The sequence below is a fragment of the Bidens hawaiensis genome, unplaced genomic scaffold (genome assembly GCF_021521415.1).
Source record: "Bidens hawaiensis isolate Kalapana, Puna unplaced genomic scaffold, B.hawaiensis_p1.1 tig00011859_1, whole genome shotgun sequence".
Lineage (NCBI taxonomy): Eukaryota > Viridiplantae > Streptophyta > Magnoliopsida > Asterales > Asteraceae > Bidens > Bidens hawaiensis.
In genome coordinates this window covers 614,549-640,812 of record NW_027491944.1, presented here as the reverse complement: position 1 = coordinate 640,812, position 26,264 = coordinate 614,549, and the positions used below count along the sequence as shown (strand labels likewise).

The following is a 26,264-nucleotide window of genomic DNA, read 5'->3' as shown; positions in this document are numbered from 1 at the left end:
AGAAGTGGTTATGCATTCCATTATCCAATGAATCATCCTATCGTGGAAACCATACCCATATAGAATATCACGAATGAAGTCCCAACTGACCGTATCGTAAGCCTTCTGAATATCAACTTTAAAAGCACATCTAGGCGGACCTTTATTAGTGTGATAATTATGCATTAATTCTTGGGTCAAAAGGATGTTATCAGAAAACGCAGACTGATTGATATCAATTAACGACTCCAAACCCTTCATCATACGAACCGAGATAATCTTGGTAATGCATTTATATAAAGTGTTGCAGCACGATATGGGACGAAAATCATTAGGAGTAAAAGTGGTGGTCACTTTGGGAATAAGGGCAATAATAGTGTGGTTAACCTGTTTAAGGAGACTTCCTTTTCTGAAAAATTCATGAACCGCCAAACAAACATCTTTCCCATCAATATCCCAAGAACTTTTAAAGAAGGCCGAGGAAAAACCATCAGGCCCCGGCGCTTTGGTATTCCCAATAGAGAAATTGGTAATGGGAGATCTACTTCAGTTTGGTACGATAAATGGGATGATCTTTGTCCTTTAATTGATTATATCAACCCTAGAGCTATACATTGGGCTGGATTGTCTTTAGAGACCTGTGTCAGTGATGTGGTTCATCATAATAACTGGGGTTGGCCGCCTGATTGGTTTTTGAGATACCCAATTCTTTCGAACTTAAAAGAGGTAAGTATTTGTCCTGATAAGAGGGACAAGATAGTGGTAATGGATGAGAATGGGACTTCAATGAGTTTCTCGGCTTCAGGTATATGGCATCTTCTTCGGAGACCGGCTTATAAGGTGTCTTGGGTGCATGTTGTTTGGTTCTCTCAATGTGTTCCAAAACACTCCTTTATGTTGTGGACTGTGATTCATGACAGGTTGAGCACGCAGAATCGTATTATGGGGTGGAAGATTGGTGGGTATCCAAATCATAACTTGTATTGCTGCCTTCTTTGTAATGGAGAGCCGGATTCTCGTAATCATCTCTTCTTTGATTGTAAGTTCTCTTCTGAGGTTTGGAGTATTGTAAAAATGAAAGGGAAGTTTCAGGGGTGCAGAAATGGTTGGGCGAATATTATTCAATATGTGTCTCAATTTGGAATGTCCAACTCTATTGATAATGTTGTTAATCGGCTGTTATTTGGGGCTTCGGTGTACATTATTTGGAAGGAGCGAAATAACCGGCTTTTCAGGAACTCTTTGAAGACTCCTACGACTGTTGCTGACGAAATCATTAGGGGTACTCGCCTAAAGCTTATGACTCTAAAGTTCAAGAATTCTGAACGGATTAATCGGGTTCTCGAGGATTGGCACTTTCCGCGGGGAGTTTCCCATCAAATTGATGATAATGGTTGATTTGTTTTTTGTTTTGTTTTTTCCTTGGTTCTTGTGTAAGCTTTAGCTGTGTTTACCAGTTTTTGGTGGTTTTGGTTTGTCTACTCTTGTATGGCATGTCATACTTGAGAACTAATATGGCACTCTGTCATATTACTTGTATTTTTTGGCTGTGTGAATGCATTTAACCGGGTGAATCCCTTTACCCAAAAAAAAGCATCCTTGATTTCCAAATCGGATATAGGTCTAACCATCAGCTCCGCCTGAGAGGCCGAGAGCTTAGTAGTAAAAATCTGATTATCTGGTTTTGTCAATGGTTGCATATCCGAACCAAAAAGGTTCATAAAGTGATTAACAAACACCGAAGGAACATCCGATCCCTCATATAAATGGCCCTGAACATCACTTATAGTATCAATACGACATCTATGGTTTCGCATTTTCAAAGAATTGTGAAAATACGCAGTGTTAGAATCACCAAGCTTTAACCAATCGACTTTAGCTTTTTGTTTTAGGAATTCTTCCTCATCTTTAATTGCCTCATGATAAGCCTTAAGATAACTACTCTGCTCCCGAATCAACTCCAAATTAGTAGGGTCAATGTCAAGCCGGGTTTGACAAGCATCAAGAAGGGTTCTTAGATCATTAACTTTCTTGTGGAGATTGCCTTGTCGGTGCAACAAAGAACGGATTGGATGTTTTAAGTTTTGGAGTTTCTTTACCACACGAAACATGTAATAACCATCCACCTCAATTTTCCAGCCGTTAGCAATCATATCATTATAACCCGGTTTGCCAATTAAGAAATTAGGGAATTTAAACGGTTTAGGCTTACCTTTAATAAGAGAGGGGAATTTCAATAAACATGGAGAGTGGTCTGAAATCCGGTATGGAAGGAACACCGCCGTTGAATCATTAAAAATATCCATGAATTTAGAGTTTCCCATCACCCTATCAAGCTTTTTGAAAAGACCCATACCCGTTCTCGGTTTATTGTTCCAAGTGAATTGGAGCCCGACCCCATTTATATCCTCAACTTCAATGTTCTTAACACAAGCACGAAAATCAAGCATCCCAGTGGATATTTTGGAAGAACCATGTAAGCTGTCTTCCAAATTAAGAGCACAATTAAAATCTCCTAGTAAAGCCCAAGGTTTACCACGAGTGAATTGTTTATGAACTGCAAGATTATGCCATAACTCCCTTCTTTTCAAATAACAATTTTCAGCATACACGAAAGAACAATACATCGCCTTATTATCCAACTTAAACTTTAACTGAACGTGAAGAACCTGGTTCGAATAATCAATAGCCATTAGATCAACCAAATCCGTATTCCACCCCACAATAATCCGAGTACCTTTATCACAAACACTACCATTGCTAGTCCAATCCCAAGTGTTACAAATCTTCTTACAAACATCAAAAACCGAATTTAATTGTACGTGAGACTCAAGAATAGCACACACCTGAATATTATTATCTTGGATTACCTTACGAACCTCTTTTTGTTTAAGAGGGCGGTTCAGCCCTCTTATATTCCATGTAGCAATAGTACCCATTAAACACCCAATTCACCGGGTGTGCTTGCACCCTCAGAACCAATATCCGCTTTCATACTGTTAGCCACATCCGTAAAAAGCTCCTCCACATCATCCTCATCTTCATCACTTTCTGGTTCATCCACCAAATTACCAAACTGGTTACTAGTTTGGACATAATGCTTTTCCTTTGACTCAACCCCCACAGCCATAGAAGTTGTAGGTTTACCCACGGGATGAATAGTGTCTTGTCTTTGAGAGGATGGTTTATTTACAGCTTGTGTCACAGCAGGTTTAGCTACCGGTCGATAGACAAGATTATGTTTCTTGACTTGCGTAGTAACTTTTTTCTTTCCCTTCACCCTCTGGAAACCATCATCATTAGTGACTTTCATTGGTTCTTCATTTAACTTTTTATCATGAACTTGTTTCGGGCATTGAGTGTTTGAATGGCCAAACACCTCACATAAGGAACATCTGGGGGGCTCCCAATCATATTCAATCTTAATCTCCGAGATCTTATTTGTCTCCCCCCACGTATCCGGAACAGCAACAACCAGCTTCCTTTTAATGTCCTGATTTGCATGAAGTTCAACCTGAACTCTAGCAAAACTACTTCTTCCCCACGATTCCTTACACATATTGGCAGTGTAAGAATCCACACTTATCGGATCCCCAATTCTTGAAGCGAGCATACTTAGACCCTCCTCAGTAAAGGCACCCAGGGGAATATTCTGTAATCTGACCCAAACCGGAACAGACCGTATATCCTCCTTCTCCAAATCTGACTCCATAGTCCAAATATTAAGAATAATGGGGACATTCCTAATCATCCAAGGACCATCTTCAATCAGCTGCATCATCCTAGCTTCCGTATGAAACTTGAAAAAGAAAAACCCTTTCGCATTCATCATAAGTCTCGTAAGCCCATATTTGTTCCAATTTTTCTTAGCAAAGTACTCAACAACCGGAAAAGGAAGTCTGTTACCCAAAAAATAACCAAACAAAGTATTAGTAAACCTATCGTTAACTTTCTTGACAGATTCAACCGGGATAACCACATCAACTCCTTCCATTGTTGACTCCACATTTAATTTTCTTAATGTTACCTTCGTTGTCTTGTTTTCAAGTTGGACAACACTCACATATGAAGGCTTAGAATTTTCCATATGTTTCTCCTTTCCTTCATCCCTATGAATATTTAAAGAATCAGATCCAAACACCATGTTATCATCCGAAACAAAGGCTGAAAAACCTCCATCTTGTTGAATAGTTAACGAATCAGATCCAAGAGCCTTGTTAACATTCAAAGCCACGGCTGAACAACCACCATCTTTGTTGATTACATCATTTAAAGGAAAATTGAATGATGTGTTTGCAGCAAACGACACAGACGAACTCATAGCATTAGCGTTTCCCTAGGAACTAGTTTTCAGAGCCCCCCTACGAGGAAGAACCCCATCAATGTTCGTGACCCGATTGGCTGAAAACCCTTGCTTGATACGATCAACAAATCCATTACCACCCTTCTGCTCCATGCAAAACCCTAACCCGATAAACACCCAAGTACAAGAGCTAAGAACAAGAACGAAAATTCCAATCAACAAATAACACCCTAGAATAAGAACCAAAATTCCAAACGAACCAAGAACGGCTGTTTGAAAACCCTAGTACTCGTTAATAAGCAAGAACACGGCTGCACCAAGAAGAAACCCTAATCGGCCAAGAAACCCAAAATTCATGCAGCAATACACCAAGAAACGGCCAAGAAAACCCTAAAACGGCCAAGAAACGGCCAAGAAAACCCTTAATCGGCCAAGAAGAACACGGCTGCACCAAGAATCATGCAGCAATAAACCAAGAAACGGCCAAGAAAACCCTAATCGGAACACGGCTGCACCAAGAACCCTAATCTTGATTAACCACAAGATCCTTAATCAGTTAATAGGATTTATATCGATCTAACTAAACTATATCAAATAGCCGTGATCTACAAACCTACTAATCAATCAGAACCAAGGATTAGATCCAGATTCATGCAGCAAAAACCAAGAAACGGCCAAGAACCCTAATCGGTTCTCTCTCTCTCTCTCTTTCTCACAAAACAGAGAGTTAGTAAACATGAATAATCAAAGTCCATTATCAAATAATTGTGGTCGGAAAACACTTAATTGATGCTTACCGAGTCGGATTGTGTGGGCTGACAAACTAGGGTTAGGTATTTTGATGAATGCGATAAGTCGGTTGGGTGTCTGAAATGAAAGCAAGTGTGGAAGGAGAGAGAAGTGAGAGTGATGAAAATTTCACTAACTCCCTCTTTTATACCTTTTTTTTTGGGTAAAGGGTTCTACCCGGTTAATTCATTCCACACAACCAACAAAGAACAAGTAATATGACAAAGTGCCATATTAGTTCTCATGTATGACATGCCATACAAGAGTAAACAAAACCAAAACCACCAAACAATGGTAAACACTGCTAACGCCTACACAAGAACCAAAAAACAAACATAACAAAAACAAATCAACCATTATCATCAATTTGGTGAGAAACTCCTCTCGGAAAGTGCCAATCTCAAGAACCCGATTGACCCGTTAAGAATTCTTGAACTTTAGAGTCATTAGCTTTAGGCGAGTACCCTTAATGATTTCATCAGCAACAATCTTTGGAGTCTTCAAAGAGTTCCTGAACAGCCGGTTATTTCGTTCCTTCCAAATTACGTAAACCGAAGCCCCGAGTAAAAGCCGATTAATAATATTATCAATAGAGTTGGACATTCCAAATTGAGACACATATTGAAGAATATTCGCCCAACCATTCATGCACCCCTGAAACTTACCTTTCATTTTGACAATACTCCAAACCTCAGCAGAGAACTTACACTCAAAGAAGAGATGATTACGAGAATCCGGCTCTCCATTACATAAAAGGCAGCAATACAGGTTATGATTTGGATACCCACCAATATTCCACCCCATTATACGATTCTGCGTGCTCAATCTATCATGAAGTACAATCCACAACATAAAGGAGTGTTTTGGAACACATTGAGAGAACCAAACAACATGCATCCAAGAAACCTTATCAGCCGGTATTCGAAGAAGTTGCCATATTCCTGAAGCCGAGAAATTCATTGAAGTCCCATTCTCATCCATTACCACGATCTTGTCCCTCTTTTCCGGATAAATACTCACCCCCTTTAAGTTCGAAAGAATTGGGAATCTCGAAATCCAATCAGGCGGCCATCCCCAGTTATTATGAAGAACAACATCACTGACACAGGGTTCTAAAGTCAAACCAGCCCCATGTATAGCTCTCGGGTTAATATAATCACTTAAAGGACATAAATCATCCCATTTATCATACCAAACCGAAGTAGATCTCCCATTACCGATTTCATGCCATATAAAATGTCTAATACGGGGACGAAACTGAAGAATTTTCCTCCACCCCCAAGTACAAGAGTTAGGAATCTGCAAGCTCCAAAAATTTCGCCCCTTCATTTTATACTCATGCATCCATTTAACCCACAACGACTTACGATCATTGATTAAACTCCAAATATGATAAACCAGAAGAGAGTTATTAACATCCCGGATACGCCGGATACCCAAACCACCTTCACTTTTCGGCTGACAAACAATATCCCAAGAAACTTTATGCTTTCCCTTTTTGTGTCCAAAGTCCCAAAGGAAATTTTTAATCCGTTTTTCAAGATCAGCAATAAGTCTAGAAGGAAGTGAGAACACAGCAGACCAGTAAATATATAAGGACGACAGAACAGACCTGACCAGCTGAAGTTTACCCGCAAAAGATAAAGTTTTATTCTTCCAATCTCCAATCCGATTATCCATACGATCCAGCAACCTCTTACAATCACGGTAATTTAGTCTCGTAGAAATAAGAGGAACTCCCAAGTATTTAACCGGGAGCTTACCTTCAACGAAGGGCATAATATTCAAAATCCCACTTTTAACGCGATCCGAAACATTACAGAAAAACGCGGTACTTTTCGGTACACTAGGAGTAAGCCCGGACATATCTTTGAAATCATTCAGAGCCCCCATAATAGTTTTAGCAGAATCCACATCCCCTCGAGCAAACAGGAACAAATCATCCGCAAAGCAAATATTGATAATATTTAATTTTTCACAATGACGATGAAAATGAAACGAGCGTTCAATACGAACCTTTCGATGCAGAATCAACGTGAGAACTTGCATAACCAGCGTGAAAATATAAGGAGACATCGGATCACCCTGTCTTAGACCTCTTTTACCACTAAAGAACTCGTGTAAGTTCCCATTTATGGATATCGAAAAAGAAGAAGTGGTTATGTATTCCATTATCCAATGGATCATCCTATCGTGGAAACCATATCCATATAGAATATCCCGAATGAAGTCCCAACTGACCGTATCGTAAGCTTTCTGAATATCAACTTTAAAAGCACATCTAGGCGGTCCGCTATTAGTGTGATAATTATGCATTAATTCTTGGGTCAAAAGGATGTTATCAGAAATTCTACGCCCAGGAACAAACGCAGACTGATTGATATCAATTAACGACTCCAAACCCTTCATCATACGCACCGAGATAATCTTGGTAATGCATTTATATAAAGTGTTGCAGCACGAGATGGGATGAAAATCATTAGGAGTAAAAGTGGTGGTCACTTTGGGAATAAGGGCAATAATAGTGTGGTTAACTTGTTTAAGAAGACTTCCTTTTCTGAAAAATTCATGAACCGCCAAACAAACATCTTTCCCAACAATATCCCAAGAACTTTTATAGAAGGCCGAGGAAAAACCATCAGGTCCCGGCGCTTTGTTATTCCCAATAGAGATAAAAGCTTCCTTGATTTCCAAATCGGATATAGGTCTAACCATTAGCTCCACCTGAGAGGCCGAGAGCTTAGTAGTAAAAATCTGATTATCTGGTTTTCTCAATGGTTGCATATCCGAACCAAAAATATTTATAAAATGATTAACAAACACCGAAGGAACATCCGATCCCTCATATAATTGGCCCTGAACATCACTTATAGTATCAATACGACATTTATGGTTTCGCATTTTCAATGAATTGTGAAAATACGCAGTGTTAGAATCACCAAGCTTTAATCAATCAACTTTAGCTTTTTGTTTTAGGAATTCTTCCTCATCTTTAGTTGCCTCATGATAAGCCTTCAGATAACTACTCTGCTCCCGAATCAACTCCAAATTAGTAGGGTGAATGTCAAGACGTGTTTGACAAGCATCAAGAAGGGTTCTTAGATCATTAACTTTCATGTGGAGATTGCCTTGTCGGTACAACAAAGAACGGATTGGCTGTTTTAAGTTTTGGAGTTTGTTTACCACGCGAAACATGTAATAACCATTCACCTCAATTTTCCAGCCGTTAGCAATAATATCATTATAACCCGGTTTACCAATTAAGAAATTAGGGAATTTAAACGGTTTAGGCTTACCTTTAATAAGAGAGGGGAATTTCAATAAACATGGAGAATGGTCTGAAATCCGGTATGGAAGGAACACCGCCGTTGAATCATTAAAAATATCCATGAATTTAGAGTTTCCCATCACCCTATCAAGCTTTTTGAAAAGACCCATACCCGTTCTCGGCTTATTGTTCCAAGTGAATTTGAGGCCGACCCCATTTATATCCTCAACTTCAATGTTCTTAACACACGCACGAAACTCAAGCATCCCAGCGGATATTTTGGAAGAACCATGTAAGCTGTCTTCCAAATTAAGAGCACAATTAAAATCTCCAAGTAAAGCCCAAGGTTTACCTTTTTTAAAGTGAGTTTTAAATGCATTATGTCATGTAGTGAGTTAATAGCTGTCAGTAACATTATCCATTAAATATATACACATTTAAAACCTTGCTCGATAAAGTTCATTTAGCAAACCTTGCTCGGAAAAAGTCAGTTTTTACAAAGTGTTCCACTTTCTCAAAGCTTGCTCGTTTCAGAGTTATTTCAAAACATAAAGTATTTTAGAAATAAATCTAAGTAAAATGAAGAAATCATACTCGGCATCCAAGATTGCTCGAGAAATAAATCACAAGACTAATAATCAAGTATACGTTATCAAATAGGCAACCTTGCTAAGAATCAATTAAGAATCCTAAAAATAATAACTTAGACATATTCCTAAATGCCAACCTTGCTCGAATGTCTGACTAACTCAAACCTTACCCGAAAATGTAAAGACAGTTAGCAAATAATCAGTCAAGTAAATTGTTATACATAGTATGCCCGAGACATTGTTGAATAAGCAAAGTGTGCTGGAGTTGAGTTGTAGTCACAAACTATACTCGTAAGGCAAAAATCTGAATAATTACCAAGTACGTTAAGAAAACACTTTAGGATTTCAAAGTGTGCTCGGAACATAAAGTGTGCCCAGGAAACTAGGTTTGCCCGAAAACACTTGTAATTTCCAAGAAACATATTCAAATTCATATAATCATCAATGTGCTAGAATTTTAAGTTTACTTGAACATAATAAGACAAATTCAAGAACACACTCAAAATCACAAAGCTTGCTAGAATGAATTCAAATAGTTAAACAATCACATAAGTGTGTTAGATAGGCCAAAAACATTAAACTTGTTGGAAGTAACATGTTCAATTACAAAGCTTGCTGGACTGACTTACAAAAACCTATAAAACAGTTAACTTTGCTAGAAAGTTTGGAAATCAACAAAGCTTGCTAGAATAATCAAACATATCAAATAGATTGCTATTAACAGTTATACTTGAAAACAAAGCAATAAAGTATGCTAGAAAGTCTTAACTATATAAAAGCTTGCTAGTAAACATCATATTCGGACATAATCAAATATCAAGCCTGCTCAGATGGTTAAAATTTAAAGTTAAGTAGTAAACTCTACCCGAAAAGTATAAAAACTTCAAAGTATACTCGATATGGAGAAACTTAGACCAAAATGTCTAAGTATGCTCGAAAAGGTTATAAATCATCAAACCTTACTCGAAAATACATATTCAAATCTTTTGAAGTAAAATGCAACTCTTTTTGACTTAAACCAATTATCAAACATATTTTTCATTAAAGATCATTGTTTAAGAGCAAATGGTGCATTTAGAGATCAAATTTCAGTTATGTTTCCTTGCAAAACATTTTCTTTCTTTTTCTGAAAAGATCTCAAGAGTGGGATCATATTGACTAAGTAGCTTTCTCAATACTTCATTCTCAGCATTATTGTGACAGTACAGACAGGTTAACAGCGGGTTTAGACATAACATGAATTTCATTTCCTTGGTGATATGGTTAATGTTCAGTTAAGATGCATAATACTCAATGGATAACACATATTGTTTTCTGATCCTCCATATCTTTTCTAAAGGCTTATTTGGCTTTCTCCAGATCACCCTGATTTGACTTTGACCCATTGGATTTGGTTTAAAATCTTTTAATGACAGAACCTATAATTTTTTAAATTTTTTTTCTTTTTTTTTTAAACATAAGTTTGTGAACATTTAACAAAATTGTGTTATTTGATCAACATATTGTTCACTTTTGTTCTTGTCATTCTTTGAATAAATACTTCACTTTTGGGACCAAATACCAATGGGCTCGTGTACGACTGGACAATCACTTTTCTGTCTATCATACGGAAAGATTTATCTTGGAACATGCATAGACAATAATGTACCTCCACATTAAGCTTAGCAGATTCTTTATGTTTATATCACCTTATATTTTACACATCATGGGAAAGTAACCATACTTATTAATGACTGACTAAGTGCCTTTTTTAGCCTATTAAATCCATATGATTGGCTAAGTATTCAATGTACTATCATTTCCCATATTTAAATTTTTAGTCACCCCAATTACTCTTAGCTTCAGGTTAATGGTTATCTTGACTGTCTATACAAGTAGTCAGCAGGACCAAACACATAAATAAATACATGTCCTTTTGGCTTAGAGTCAATGGCATAGTTTTAAGTGAAAGAACAAATTACTATTGCCCCAAATGCTTTCATTCATTAGACTAATGGCTATCCTTTTAAATCTACAAGTAGATGACAAGACCAAACATATACAGGTATATGCTCCTCTGACTTGGGCAAATGACATTGTTTTTGTGACATTCGTGACAAAACGAGGTATATTATATTCACTATGTAGCAAGTAAACGATAAATCGGTTAATTCGTAGTGCTTAAACGAGTAACCGAACGATACTAATTATGACACGTATACATATGGAGGGGTCATATACGAGTTATAGATATATTATAGAGGCTAACATATTGATATTTAGGCCCCAGTACGTTTAAAACTCTTTAATCGAAAAAGGTTTCGTTTATCGATAAACTATAAGCTTAAACGCAATCGTTAATATCAAAACGACCATTGTAGCATCCGTTAAGCCGAAAAAGATTTATAAAACACTTATATGACATGTTCTAAGCAATCCGTGAAAATATTTTGGAATTTTACAACGAGTCAGTACGGTTTTCTTATTTTACAAAAAGAAGCTGAAAAACACTCGTTTTCGCGCTCGAACTAGTTTTCTTGCGAAAAACCAAACCCGAATTAAATTTTGGACTAAAGTTTACGTATGGCACGAATACCGAGGCACCATTGGGCCAAAATGGAGGCCCAATGGGCCTTATACATTGGCGGCCGCAAAGGGGGCAGCCCACCCCCTTCTAGTATTTTCTATATAAAAAAAAATTTAGAGATATTTTGGACCAACTTTTCCAGAAAATACTTACCCCTTATACATTGGCGGCCGCAAAGGGGGCAGCCCACCCCCTTCTAGTATTTTCTATATAAAAAAAAATTTAGAGATATTTTGGACCAACTTTTCCAGAAAATACTTACCCTTGCTGTTCTTCTTCATCCTCCAGCCCAAACCCTAAGGTAAATATTGATTTTTACATTGATTTTAACCATGATTAACATAGTTTAACCATGAAAAATTAATCCTTGATTAGTTTTAAACATGTTTAACCATCCAAAAAGCATAAAAATCAAGTAAAATCATGTTTTGATGTTAAACATGTTTACAAACCAGGAACATATACTTTTTTTTTATCGAAAACGCGGATTAGAACATGAATACAACGTTTTTACGGTTTAAAAGTTCGGTTTGAACCCAAAACCGAAACCCTAATTATCAAGGCTGTTACATGGATGATTTATGCTTGGTTTGATGTTATATGATATGTAGATACACTGAGTTTACAACCCGATACCCGGAAAGTCATTTAAGCTAGCAAAACTCATCGAAAACCGACAAGGTAAACCCGTAACACTCGTTTAAGGGCTGTTTAGTATTAGGTTGTGACGTGATTATTGTTAGCTTGTGAAAATTTTCAGGGACATTAGGGATCATATAAATGAGTCCCTGTTAAAAATTTGGTAATTTTTCGATAAACAGAGAATATTCGGTGAATTTATTTCCGTTTATGAGCGTTTATTTGGGAAAAATAGCTAAACATTTTTAAAAATTATGAAATTTGGTTTTGGAGATTAATATGTGATGGTAAGATCACTGGTAAAGTTTGGGTATCATTGGAAATGCCTAAGTATGGTTTGTGCAATTATGATTTAACCGAATTTTAACAGCCGAAAAACGCACAAAAAGGCATTTTTCAAAAGATTTAGGTTCTGGAGATTTTGTAGGGGCTAATTAATAACATTGAGGCCATTTGTAAAAATTATCGGATTTTTCTGAGGTCGTTTGATATAAACGGGCCATTTATTACACGATTATAACCTATTAAATGAATTTTTATAATAAATAATTAATCATAAAATTTCTGAAAATATTTTTATAAAATTCTCCATATTTTAATGTATTTTTACAAAAATTTACATAATTTATATATAAGTACATATTTAGTTAGGATTAATCTAAGATTTAAATTATTATTGTTTTAACGAAACCGGCAGTTTGATGTTTAACGGACTGAATGGTACGTCAAATTATCAAAAGTGGTCAAATATTGTATTTTTGGATGAAATTGATAAAAACGAACTTTTTACGAGAATTCCGGACAATTCGGGTGGATTGTACGCGTCTTGTATAATCAAACCCGTGTGAAAACGGAAACGAACCCTGCGATCAATCCAGATACCGAAACCTTAAAATTCTTTTATAAATTAAATCATTTTATCAATCAATATGTTTACTTAAGTTTTTATGATCTTACCTATTCCCGAAACGCGTAAACGATCAACTTGGTTAGGCTCGAAAAACGGTGAAACTGAGCCAAATCTGATTTTAAGTATTTCACATTATACAACGTCAAAATCTAAGACTATGGTCACGTTTTGGGCCTAACAGCTATAACCAAACTAGTTATGCAGCCCGATTTGGTTTAAACACTGTACTAGTATTAACAGTACGATACCGATTATAGGATACAAGCTATAATCGAGGCATAACACTTATTGACGTATATTACCTGCTCGAACTACAATAAGGTGAGTTTCACGACCCCACTTTCTGAACTGTTTGATTTGGGGTGGAAAGCATGTTTACATATACTTATATACTTGAAAACGTGTGATGATGTGAATTATCTAAGTACTAACACTTGACAAATCCCCACAAACACAAGTGATTAACTTCGTGCCGGTGACGTGTGGATAGTACTATCGGTTTGACAAACCCAACTGACATAGCCGGTGGGGTATGCCGGAACATGTTAACCCAGTTGCAAATTGTCATTTAAACTTATTACATACTGCTATGTGGTGTTAGACATAGTACATACTTGGGGCAAAGTGGCTGTTAAATGCCAACGGGAGTGCATGGGCAGGGGTGGCCATGTGTTTTAGCTCGTTTCGGTTTCACTTGTGGCTTAGTATAATACATCATACACATGCATGTATACATGCACACTGTAAACTTTACGAACTCGTATACTGATTTCGTTGATACTCGTGAAACTTGAAACTCACCAACTAGACGTAGTTGACCCGTTTTAACATGCTTTTCAGGTAAAGCAAAGGTGGAATGATTTGCTTACGTTCTTAGTGTTAGGAATGAAGTTGAATAGCTGTGAATAGACGCAGATATATAATATTGAATAAGAAGCTCGTAAACCGGTTATGTGATTCTCATCTAGTTTGTAAACATAGTACCAACCCATGTAATATGATGTAAATTAGTTTGTGAATTTCTTTATAAACAATGTGGTTGATACCAGTATTATCTGTTACATTCCCGTTTTACGCTTCCGCAACTACCTAGTCGGGGTGTGACAGTTTTAAGCAAAAGTAATTCTTTTGAGACTTTTCTTTAAAAAATTCTTTTAAGCTTCAATAAAGCTTGAACTGAATAGTATTATCATATCTCTTCACCATTAACAACTTGCTATGTTTTATCAACAATGTTTTGATCAAAAATTTTCTTAGCAATTTTCATGTGAGCATAACATTTTGACACAAAGACAAGTAACATATTCAAATCATATTCATTAATGACATCATTAAAACAAGTAGACTTCACATCTTGTATAGTCTACTTCATCCTAACAACATCATCAGATCAGATTACTCACAGATAATCAGTTAAACATCAAAAAGTATCATAATCAAACACATATACACAACATCCATTGAGACTTTGAAAAGATATTCGGTTTGCTCAACAAGCACACATCATGAATCACACTTCATTATAGTTTATCATCCCCAGGGCTTTCAAAAGAAAGTTGAACCTGGTTCTGTCAAGTGGTTTTTTGAATCGGTCATCCAAATTATCACTTGTATCAACTTACACTTCAATTAAACCTTTTTAACTACAGTCTCTTATAAAATGATGTCTGATTTCAATGTGCTTGGTCTTGGAATGTTGCACAAGATTCTTAAAAATAAAAGATGCGGCAGTATAATCAATGTAAATAGGGGTGTTTAAGAAATTCAGACCATAATCTAGCATCTGATTTTGAATCCATAGGACTTGTGCACGGCAGGCAGATTCAACAATCTACTTAGCTTTTGCAGTTGAGATTGACACTGTTGTCTGCTTCTTGCACTGCCATGACACCAATCTGTCTCCCAAAAATTGACAACCTCCTGAAGTTGACTTCCTACTCATATTGCACCCATCATAGTCACTATATGTGTAAGCAATCAGATCAAATGACCGGTTCTTTGGATACCAAATTCCCAAATCAGGTCTTCCGTTCAAATATCTAAAGATCCTCTTGACTTCATTCATGTGAGAAACTTTAGGACTTGATTGAAATCTTGCACAAACACACACAGAAAACATGATATCAGGCCTTGAAGCAGTCAGATATATCTATGATCCAATTTTTGCTCTATATTCATGTTCATCCACTGACTCCCCCTTTCATCAGCTATCATCTTTTCTTTTGGATCTATAGGAGTTGAAGCTATCTTAAGATCATTACACTTGAAATTGTCTAGTATGTCCTGCACATACTTAGACTGGTAGATGAAAATCCCATCATCCTTATGTTGAACTTGCAGTCCAAGAAAGAAGTTCATTTCTCCCATTGAGCTCATATTGTACTTGGTATTCATTACCCCTTCAAAATCCATACACATCTGTTCATTGATTGACCCAAATATAATGTCATCCACATAAACTTGTAACAATAGCAAATCACTTCCTTTCCATTTGTAAAAGAGGGTCTTGTCAATAGCTCCCGTTTGGAAACCATTTTCAAGTAGTAGATTTGATAACTCATCAAACCAAGCTCTAGGAGCTTGATGCAATCCATACAAGGCTTTGTTTAGCTTATACACCTTGTTAGGATACACTGGGTCCTCAAATCCTGGTGGTTGTGTCACATACACCTCCTCTTCTATTTTTCCATTTAGGAATGCGGATTTGACATCAAGTTGGAATACCCTTATATTCTTTGAGGCAGCATAAGCTAAAAAAATCTTATTGCTTCAAGTCTTTCAACTGGTGCAAAGACTTCCTCAAAGTCAATCCTTTCTTCTTGTAGGCATCCCAATGCAACAAGTCTAGCTTTGTTCTTAATCACAATACCTCTTTCATCCCTTTTATTCTTAAACCCCATTTGGTTCCTATTGCATATCTGTTTCTTGGCCTGTCTACAAGTTCCCAAACATTTAGATCTCTGAATTGAGCCAACTCCTCTTACGTAGCCTCTACCCAACTGTTTTCCTTCAATGCTTGAAAAATGTTATTTGGTTCTATTTGGGATAGGAAGCAGGAGTACAAACAAATGTATGCAGATTCAGAATGACTTCTTGTAACTCTTTCATTTATTTCTCCAATGATGTTCTCAGAAAGATGATTCTTTTCAACATAAGAGGTTTGAACTATCATATCTGTAGACCTGTAGTGTCAAGATTTGATTCACTGAGATTTGGTTCATCAAAGACCAAATCAGTTGTTGTATTATCAACTTCAGGTGCTTCCTTATTGTTTTGCCTTGAGGTAAATGCACCATTGTTTCCCAAATCTAATCTGTCAAATAAGTCTTGAAACCTTGTCCCTATGGGAGTTTTTTCTTCTCCAGTTTGGTCACTTGGATCTTCCCCATTTTGAACTTGATCAGCTTCTACTACATGATTGTCTTGATTATCATTTACTTGATATTGTTCTGGACTCTAATTGTGTTCTTGATCCTTATCTTGAACTTGGTCAACATTTGCACTTAGAGGGATCATTTATGAATGTATATTCACTTTCTTTACTTGCAACCTTGTTCCACAGCTTTTCCAAGTCCAATGTTTTCTTATTTGTCTATTCAATCACACTGGTCTGGTAAAATGAATCATCAAAGTCTTCAGGATAACTCTTGAAAGACTTGATCAATTTCTCAAGGTCAAACAACCATGTTGCACCATCAACTGTGTTGAATTGATTTTCATTAAAGACTACATCAGAGTACTCAATCACACTCAAATGATCTTTCACATATACTCTGTACGCCTTTGAGTGTGTAGAGTAGCCAACAAAGAAGAAATCCAAGGATTTAGCTTGAAACTTCTTAAATAATCCTTGGTGTTCAATAGTGAACATTTACATCCAAATGGCTTAAGAAACTTGATGTAGGGCTTTCTTTTAAATTAAATTTCATAAGAGTCTTGTCATGACTTTTGTTGAGAAGTACCCTAGTCTGAACATAGCAGGCTGTGTTAATGGCTTCTGCCCGAAGAGTAACATGTAGATAAGCATATGCTAACATGGTTCTTGCAGCTTCAATGAGTGTTTTGTTCCTTCTTTCTGCAACACCATTTCTTTCAGGAGTTCTAGGAGCTGAGAGTTGTTGAAGTATTCCCTTTGAGTTTCAGACTTCTTCCGTAACTCCATTCTTCAACTCAGTACCATCGTCACTTCTCATTACTTTAACCCTTGCATCCAGTTGATTCTCAATCCTGGATACACAATTCATAATCAACTCAGCAGTCTCATCTTTTGAACATAGGAAATAAACCCAAGTATATCTTGAGAAATCATCAATGATCACAAGACAGTATCTTTTCTTCCCAATGCTTGGTACACTCATAGGACCCAAGAGATCCATGTGAAGCATCTCAAGCACTTGATTAATTGTGTTGATGAGTTTAGTCTTTTGAGAAGACTTGTGCTGCTTTCCCTTTTGACATGAGATACATTTTTCATCCAACTTGAACTCTCTAGTGGGTAACCAATGACATGCTCACCCTTGACTAGTTTGTTCATATTCTTGATATTGACATGACACAACTTTCTATGCCCCAATTTTGACTCATTTTCAGTGGCTTTAGAAACAAAACATGTACCACCCCTTGAAACAACATCTTTCATGCTAAGTTCATATAAATTGTCATTCCTTGGGGCCATCATCATGATCATATCAGGTGGGATCACAAATTCAGGTCTTAAAATGAAATAGTGTGAGTCATCAAAACCAACTTTATAACCCTTATCACGCATCTGTAATATGCTCAAAAGGTTATATTGTAGTCCCTTCACATAGAACACATTGTCAAATGAGACCTTTCCATTGGTCAAGATTCCTTTTCCAACTATTTCTCCACCATTTTCATCACTACCAAATGCCACTGGACCCTCAAATTTCTCTTCATTGTTAACAAGTGACCTCTTGTCATAAGTTATGTGCCTAGATCATCCACTATCCATATACCATACTTAATTTAGTGGAGTGGACTGTTTCTGCACATATTAAAGAGAGTTATTAGTTAGATGAGGAACTACAAGCGGATTCAACTTGCAAATCATCAGAATCAGTAACAATGGATACATTGTGAGAGGAATGGGCTTAGGATCTTCATGGGTAATTTCAATGTTAACTGAGTTATCTGTTTTATAGCCACATTCCCTTGGAGTCTTCACAAAAGGTGTTGTGCTTTGGTAGTCATTCACCACATAGTCCTTTGTGCAAGAGTAATCTCTCACATCAAATTCCTTTTTCTCCTGAACCTCACCTTTTGGTTTTCAAAGAAATCTTTGAGGTTCAAATCCATGCTTTAAAAGAAACTTTTCATCACCAGTTAGTTCAGTTGGTTTCTTTCTTGGAAAGACACCATTGTTTCTTTTCTTTTCATTGTTTGGTGAATTTTGAGAATCATCAGACTTGACTGATTTTGAATCTTGATTAGGGATAATTCTCAAAGGTTGATAGTTCTTCTTGATAACAGTTTTAGATTTCTTGGGAGATGTGCTTCTTTTGACTTGTTTAGCCACAATTTTCTTTGGTTTGCTTTCATTTTTCCCATCCTTCTTAACACTGTTGTCAGCTTTCTAATAAGTTTTGCTCTCAGTCTCCTTTCCACATACTTTTCCTTTTCCCAAGTATTCATCATACTTTTGTTTATAAAGCACAAAGTTTTTACCAAACTTTGTATCATTGGGAACATGAAAAGGTTTGAAGTTGAATCTTTCATTGCAAGAATCAGTGTGGTGACCATATTCACCACACTTTTCCTTTGAAACTTTCATGAGCATTCCCTTTATTGAATCTTTCACTTCGTTTAGGTGGTTTACCCCCAAGTGTTTTCTAAGTTTTCAAGCTATCAAAATCAATTGAAAAAGGAACAAATTCTTCAATTTTGATATCTTGTCTTTCAGTCTTGCTCTTACAAACACAATTTTCTGCATATTCATAGACTCTTCATCTAGGCTTCCCATATGCCTGGACTGCCTCTTCTGATATTCTTCCGTAGTTTCAACCTCTCATATGTCAAACACTTCATGACTAGAGAAAACTGAGTAAACTGGAATGAAGTTATCGCCAACCATTGTTTCAGTGACCTTTTTCATGTTGTTGTCACTTATCTTCTTCAAAATAGCCTTGCTTGGTGGCCTTACTGCATTATAGCTTTCCTTTATTCTTTCACATATGTCAAAGGACACATGTTCTCTCTTCATTCTTTCATTTTGTTTCTTCATTTTTTGGTGTCATAGGTGGCAACAATGGAAGTTTGTCTATTAAGTCTGGTTTCTTCAGTCTTCTGTTTCTCCCTATAGCTTGAATCTCTTCATCTGTGATCTGATCACTTAAGTCACTTAAGTCATCTACATTCAGATCATCATCATCATAGTCATCCTCAGAGACTTGCACACCAATTGACTTATCATCTCTAATTTCTTCCTTTATTGTAGTCTCCCTCTTCACTCACTTCAACCCTCTTGTAAATGTCAATGAACTCTTCTTTGGCTTGAAAGACATCTCTAAACTGTTGAATATCCCTCTCTCTTTTCTTTGTCAACCTTGGATAAATAATTGTTGTTGAATGGTGATGAAACAACTTTGTATTTATCTTCTTCTTTTACCTTGGTCAAAATACCACAAATGTTTCCTGTAGAAACCAAGTTCTTCAGAAATTCATTCTCAACTTGTAACTTGGTATTCTTCACCTTCTCTTCAACAATCATTTTCTTCAAACCATCAATCGCAGTCACATACCTTGACTGAGTTTTATAGCTAATCACACAATCATCTTCAAGACTTCTTATCTTTTCTTCATAGACTATATCACTTGCTTGATACCCATTAATTATGCTTTGTTTTCTAAAACACTCACTCTCCAACTTACCTACCTTCACATTCAATGCATCAATTGTTTCAAGTAAATAAGTTGTAGAGAGTGAAGGTACCTGTGAAGAAGAAGATGATTCGGCCTCATTCTCAATCTTTGCCATCAAAGCAACATTTGCCTTTGTGATGTCATTTGCATGATCACTCCAATCAAAATTCCATTCTTGTTGTGCAGCAAGAGTTACATTCCCTTGGCATCTGGGTTGATTTTGATTTTGATTGTTGTGCAGCAAGAGCTACATTCCCTTGGTTTCTTGTATTGGCAGCAGGTTGAGGATTCTAGTTTCTTTGGTAGTTTTGGTTATGAGGCACAACTTGTTGATTATTCACTTGTGGCTGCTGGTAGTTGTTGAAATTGGGGTTGTAGTTGTTGTTTCTTTGCTGGTTCTGTTGGTATTGCAACTGATTTCTTGGCTGTTGGTTCTGAAACTGATTCACTTGGAAATTTCTAGGCTGGTTGCATTCTCTAGCAAAGTGTCAAGGTTGTTAGCAATTGTAACAGATTGCCTTGGACTTATCAAAGCCAATCCTCTCATTTGGACCAGAGACTAGAGATCTTCCAGTCATGTTAAATAGCCTCTTGCTTCTGAGTGCTAGCATTGCCGCCTACCACTTCTAGTCCATGTCTTCAAGGTCATCAGCTTCAATCTGCTCCAAATCATCTTGAATGACATTGTGTGGATCATATTTTTTGCTACAAATGCATTGTATGACTCAGTGAACATAGAGAACAATGCCTGATTTTCACTTCCATGACCATTGTTTCCACCAGAATAAGGTAAATGTGCACTTGCCATGGAGGTAGAATCATTGTCATCTATGAGTTGAACATTGAACCTTGACTGGTTTCCTTGGTTACTTGTACTGCCTCCAACAAATGCTTTAGGTGTATCAACACCATGTTCAGTTGGTTCCTCTATGATGGGAATCTGTTGTTGGTTTTTGGTGGAAAAGCTTCCCATAGGTGCAATAAGAGCATTGGACACCTAGAAACATGGCTTCTCTTCTTTTATCATTTCGTTCTCAATCATCTCTATCTCAGCAGCCTGAAGAAAGCAAATTACATTATCCAACTTAAGTGTTCAAAATTTGGTTTTTGAAGGATGACTTTTTTGGTTGTATACCACTCCTTTGGCATTGAAGTCAGTAACTTAGTGTTCAAATCAAAGTCTATCATCACATAATTAGCGGTTCTTAGGTCATTCACAATAGCTAGAAATCCATCAAGAATTGATTTCAGTCTATCTCCATCCTTATTCTTGAATCTCTCAAGTTGTTGCTTGAGTCTTTGTTTCTTGATGTTCTTCAGCTCAGAATTCCCTTCAAACATCTCAAGGATAGCATCATACATAGCCTTAGCTGTTGTTTGATGTGCAACCTTGGTTAAAATTTCCCAAGACAGTCCCAGCTTGATCATAGCTAGAGCCCTGTCATCTATCGTTCTCATTTTATCACGCACGACAATGTTTGGATTAGCACCATCAGCTGCTTGTGGACCATTCTTGATTGAGTTCCACATATCAACATCGTTATAGCAAACAGCAACCTCGTACAATACGACTTGGTGAAATTTTCCTGTCCGTACAGTCTAAGAATTTTGTTAGTGGACACCACTTGCTCTTCAAAACCAGACATATTTTTGGTATTTTTTAAGGTGATTTTAAAGAAAAACAGAGAAAAGATTTAACAAATTGAAAATCGAGTTCTGAAAAAAATCAGATCTGAGAATCAAATATTCAAATCTAATGTAGCTGGTTTGATTGGAGCAAGATTAAGTAATAAAGATGCAAGCTTTAATTAAAATAAGTAACATAAGACACCGGAAATTTGCAAATCTGAAAGAAAAATGAAGAATAGAGGTGATGACGTCACTATTCAATGGAACAGTTCTCTGCTTACGTCATTCTTCATCTTCAGTAAATCAACAAATAGCAACAAATTTTCACCCAAACAGCAACAAACAGGCTCTGATACCACTTGTCGGTCCCGTAAATGATCACTCAAACTCACAATAAATGTCACAACCCACAAGGATAATCGTGTCGACAAGAAGGTTGGTGACTGTGCTATTTAGCGTAAGAACAACTGTTTGTTAACGGCGGAATCAGAAACAAACAGAATTGTTGCTTAAAGACTAATAAATGTAACAAACACAAACAATAACTCAAAAGATTTCCATTTATAAAAAGGTTTCATACCCATGTAAATCGATTAGGGTTTCTTGTAAGGCACGTCAGCGTACACCAAAGTCCAAGCACGGATTCTCTTTCTCGTAGCATACGTTCGTATTCGGTGATAACCTTTTGTTGTTGCAGCTGCAACCATTCTTCAGGAGACTAGATCTCCTCAGATCTAACATTCTGACGGTAAGACCTCGCGGGGGAAGAACTTCCAGACCTGTTTTCCAGATCTGTCTCCCAACGAACTCGAAGAGCTTCCACCGTCACATGTCCTAAATCACTAGAATTCGGTCACGCCAGAGCCGGATCTCTGCCTGAACGTCGGGTTACTGCCGGAGTTTCCGTCGGACTTTGAAGAGATTGACTCGTATTACACAAACAAACAAACTCTTACAATTCTAGCACAAATACGGATGGCGTCAATAAAAAAGCACAGATCTGAACCTGGATAGGTTTAGACCGATGGTTCCACAGGATACGGGTCGGGTAATGAACAACACAGTAATAGGATCGTGTCTCCCTAAGTCTGATGATGGAAACCTGCAAAAAATCCACTATGAGCTCGTTATGGCAAGGGCAAGAGGGTGGTTCTTCCCGTAACCAGCTCCGGCGTGAGAATAAGTAAAGTTCTATAGATATTAAGTACTTCGAGTAATTGGTGAGACTTAGTCTGCGAATGAATACCTTTTGGTGATGACGAAGGTATTTAAAGCCGAAGGGTTAGGGAATATTTTTGTACAATTGTTCCTTTCTAGAAGATGCTTTTATAACAACATCGACATGTGTACGCATGTGATAGGACGAGCTAGGTGGCCATGTGCATGGTTATAGCAACCTCACCAGCTGTCCTTTTCTAATTGGTTGTTACATCACGTGCTTTTCAAGGAAAGATCTTGCGTAAATACTATAGCAGAAGTGTGACATTCGTGACAAAACGAGGTATACTATATTCACTACGTAGCAAGTAAACGATAAATTGGTTAATTCGTAGTGCTTAAACGAGTAACCGACCGATACTAATTATGACCCGTATACATACTGAGGGGTCATATACGAGTTATATATATAATATAGAGGCTAACATATTGAAACTTAGGCCCAGTACATTTAAATCTCTTTAAACGAAAAAGGTTTCGTTTATCGATACGCTATAAGCTTAAACGCAATCGTTAATATCAAAAAGAGCATTGTAGCATCCGTGAAGCCGAAAAATATTTATAAAACACTTATATGACATGTTCTAGGCAATCCGTGAAAATATTTTGGATTTTTACAACGAGTCAGTACGTTTTTCTTATTTTACAAAAAGAAGCTGAAAAACGCTCGTTTTTGCGTTGGTTTTCGCACTCGAACTAGTTTTCTTGCGAAAAACCAAACCCGAACTAAATTTTGGACTGACTTTTACGCGTGGCACGAAAACCGAGGCACCATTGGGCCAAAAAGATGCCCAATGGGCCCTTGTTAATTGCGGCCGCAAGTTGGGGGGATGGACCCCTTTGTATAGCTTGTTACATAAGTCACACTTTAAAGATATTTTACACATTCCAAACCATCCAAGAACAATCTCAGCTGACTTCTTCATATTTTTCTGCCCAAACCTAAAGGTAAACCTCTAAATACATGAGATTACACGCTTGATTAGTAAGGTTTAATCATGGAAAATTAGTTCTTGATTAGTTTTAAACATGTTTAACCATCCAAAAACCATAAAAATCAAGTAAAACCATGTTTTGATGTTAAACATGTTTACAAACTAGGAAGATATACTTTTTCGGTCAAAAACGCGGATTAGAACATGAATACAACGTTTTTATGGTTTGAAAGTTCGGTTAAAACCCAAAACTGAAACCCTAATTATCAAGGCTGTCACATGGATGATTTATGCTTGGTTTGATGTTATATGATATGTAGATACACTGAGTTTGCAACCCGAGACCCGGAGAGTCGTTTAAGCTAGCAAAACTCATCGAAAACCGACAAGGTAAACCCGTAACACTCGTTTAAGGGTTGTTTAGTATTAGGTTGTGACTTGCTTGTTGTTAGCTTGTGAAAATTTTCAGGGACATTAGGGATCATTTAAATGAGTTCCTGTTCAAATTTGGTAATTTTTTGATAAACGGAGAATATTTGGTGAATCTATTTCCGTTTATGAGCGTTTATTTGGGAAAAATAGCTAAACATGTTGAAAAATTATGAAATTTGGTTTTGGAGATTAATATGTGATGGTAAGATCAATGGTAAAGTTTGGGGATCATTGGAAATTCCTACGTATGGTTTGTGCAATTATGAATTAACCGAATTTTAACAGCCGAAAAACGCACAAAAAGGCATTTTGTCAAAAGAGTTAGGTTCTGGAGATTTTTCAGGGGCTATGTAATAACATTGAGGCCATTTTTATAAATTATCGGATTTTTTGGAGGTCGTTTGATATAAACGGGCCATTTATTACACGATTATAACTTATTAAACGAATTTTTATAAATAAATAATTAATCATAAAATTTCTGAAAATATTTTTATAAAATTATCCATATTTTAATGTATTTTTACAAAAAATTACATAATTTATATACAAGTACATATTTAGTTATGATTAATCAAAGATTTAAATTATAATTGTTTTAATGAAACCGGCAGTTTTGTGTTTAACGGACTGACTGGTATGTCAAAATGTCAAAAGTGGTCAAATATCATATTTTTGAATGAAATTGATAAAAACGAACTTTTTACGAGAATTCCAGACAATTCGGGTGGATTGTACGTGTTTTGTATAATCAAACCCGTGTGAAAACAGAAACGAACCCTGCGATCAAACCAGATACCGAAACCTTATAATTCTTTCATAAATCAAATCATTTTATCAATCAATATATTTTCTTAAGTTTTTATGATCTTACCTATTCCCTAAACTCATAAACGATCAACTTGGCTAGGCTCGGGAAACGGTGAAACTGAGTCAAATCCAGTTTTAAACATTTCATAGTATACAACGTCACAATCTAAGACTATGGTCATGTTCTGGGCCTAGCAGCTATACCCAGATTAGTTATACAGCCCGATTTAGCTTAAACACTGTACTAGTATTAACGATACGATACCGTTTATAGGAATCAGGCTATAAGCGAGGCACCTGACCTATTGATACATAAATTATGTGCGAACTACGATAAGGTGAGTTTCACGACCCCACTTTCTAAACTGTTTGATGAACTTTTGGGGTGGAAAGCATGTTTACATATACTTATATACTTGAAAACGTGTGATGATGTGAATTATCTAAGTACTAACACTTGACAAGTCCCCACAAACACAAGTGATTAACTTCGTGCCGGTGACGTGTGGATAGTACTATCGGTTTGACAAACCCAACTGACAGAGCCGGTGGGGTATGCCGGAACATGTTAACCCAGTTGCACATTCTCATTTAAACTTATTACATACTGCTATGTGGTGTTAGACATAGTACATACTTGGGGCAAAGTGGCTGTTAAATGCCAACGGGAGTGCATGGACAGGGGTGGCCATGTGTTTTAGCTCGTTTCGGTTTCACTTGTGGCTTAGGATAATACATCATACATATACATGTATACATACACACTGTAAAATTTACGAACTCATATACTGATTTCGTTGATACTCGTGAAACTTGAAACTCACCAACTAGACGTAGTTGACCCGTTTTAACATGCTTTTCAGGTAAAGCAAAGATGGAATGATTTGCTTACGTGCTTGGTGTTAGAAGGAAAGTTGAATAGCTGTGAATAGATGCAAATACGTACTAATGAATAAGGAACCGAGAACTGGATATGTGTTCTTCATCTAGTTTGTAAACATAGTACCTACCAATGTAATATGATGTAAATTAGCTGTTGAATTTCTTTATAAACAATGTGGTTGATACCAGTGTTATCTGTTACATTCCCGTATTACGCTTCCGCAACTACCTAGTCGGTGTGTGACAAAAAGTTAGTTACAACTTATTCTCTGACGTCACCCTCTTGTCATCTTTGTGAGTGAAGGGATCAAATTGCGGATGACTTCTGAGGATGTCTTGATCAACCAGCAAATATTCTCCAGAGTTTATTCGTAATCTTCCTCTTACTTGAATTATGCGGGTGATAAGAATGATCCACATGTGAATTCTAAG

At 36.8% G+C, this 26,264-nt stretch overlaps 1 long non-coding RNA gene across 1 annotated transcript in view; it reads left to right on the top strand.

Annotated features, from left to right (window-relative positions):
• The window catches only part of LOC143539283 (uncharacterized), a 175,984-nt gene extending 150,101 nt beyond the window's left edge, over positions 1–25,883 (top strand). The window contains exons 2-3 of the long non-coding RNA XR_013136411.1: positions 13,302–13,365; positions 25,814–25,883. This is a non-coding gene — a long non-coding RNA (uncharacterized LOC143539283). The remainder of the gene's footprint in view (positions 1–13,301; positions 13,366–25,813) is intronic.
• The last annotated feature ends 381 nt before the right edge of the window (positions 25,884–26,264 follow it).